A 1,621-nucleotide genomic window follows, 5' to 3' on the forward strand; every position below is an offset into this window, starting at 1 on the left:
CTTCGAAATAAAGGACCTGCATCAGGTAGTTTAAAAAAAAGGAGCTAGCGGTTACGCCCAAACAGAGTCCACATACTCAAGAATATCTCGAGAAGGAAGTATCCGAATATTTTGCGGTTTCCATCTTTCCATTCCTTACTAAGGGACCTTTCCAAAGATACCAAGTTTGCCAGGCCGGAACTTAGACCCTAAGTTACAATCGCGACCGTATGTCACCATCCTACCCGTTGCCGTGACAGGCGGTGCTTCAAAAAATGGAGCTAGCGGTTGCGCCCAAACAGAGTCCACATACTCAAGAATATCTCGAGAAGGAAGTATCCGAATATTTTGCGGTTTCCATCTTTCCATTCCTTACTAAGGGACCTTTCCAAAGATACCAAGTTTGCCAGGCCGGAACTTAGACCCTAAGTTACAATCGCGACCGTATGTCACCATCCTACCCGTTGCCGTAAACGGCGGTGCTTCAAAAAATGGAGCTAGCGGTTGCGCCCAAACAGAGTCCACATACTCAAGAATATCTCGAGAAGGAAGTATCCGAATATTTTGCGGTTTCCATCTTTCCATTCCTTACTAAGGGACCTTTCCAAAGATACCAAGTTTGCCAGGCCGGAACTTAGACCCTAAGTTACAATCGCGACCGTATGTCACCATCCTACCCGTTGCCGTAAACGGCGGTGCTTCAAAAAATGGAGCTAGCGGTTGCGCCCAAACAGAGCCCACATACTCAAGAATATCTCGAGAAGGAAGTATCCGAATATTTTGCGGTTTCCATCTTTCCATTCCTTACTAAGGGACCTTTCCAAAGATACTAAGTTTGCCAGGCCGGAACTTAGACCCTAAGCTACAATTGCGACCGTTAGTCATCATCCTACCCGTTGCCGTGACAGGCGGTGCTTCAAAAAATGGAGCTAGCGGTTGCGCCCAAACAGAGCCCACATACTCAAGAATATCTCGAGAAGGAAGTATCCGAATATTTTGCGGTTTCCATCTTTCCATTCCTTACTAAGGGACCTTTCCAAAGATACCAAGTTTGCCAGGCCGGAACTTAGACCCTAAGTTACAATCGCGACCGTATGTCACCATCCTACCCGTTGCCGTAAACGGCGGTGCTTCAAAAAATCGAGCTAGCGGTTGCGCCCAAACAGAGTCCACATACTCAAGAATATCTCGAGAAGGAAGTATCCGAATATTTTGCGGTTTCCATCTTTCCATTCCTTACTAAGGGACCTTTCCAAAGATACCAAGTTTGCCAGGCCGGAACTTAGACCCTAAGTTACAATCGCGACCGTATGTCACCATCCTACCCGTTGCCGTGACAGGCGGTGCTTCAAAAAATGGAGCTAGCGGTTGCGCCCAAACAGAGTCCACATACTCAAGAATATCTCGAGAAGGAAGTATCCGAATATTTTGCGGTTTCCATCTTTCCATTCCTTACTAAGGGACCTTTCCAAAGATACTAAGTTTGCCAGGCCGGAACTTAGACCCTAAGCTACAATTGCGACCGTTAGTCATCATCCTACCCGTTGCCGTGACAGGCGGTGCTTCAAAAAATGGAGCTAGCGGTTGCGCCCAAACAGAGTCCACATACTCAAGAATATGAAATCCGCCTTGTAGCCGTACT

The sequence above is a fragment of the Branchiostoma floridae genome, chromosome 11 (assembly GCF_000003815.2).
Source record: "Branchiostoma floridae strain S238N-H82 chromosome 11, Bfl_VNyyK, whole genome shotgun sequence".
NCBI classification, from domain to species: Eukaryota; Metazoa; Chordata; class Leptocardii; order Amphioxiformes; family Branchiostomatidae; genus Branchiostoma; species Branchiostoma floridae.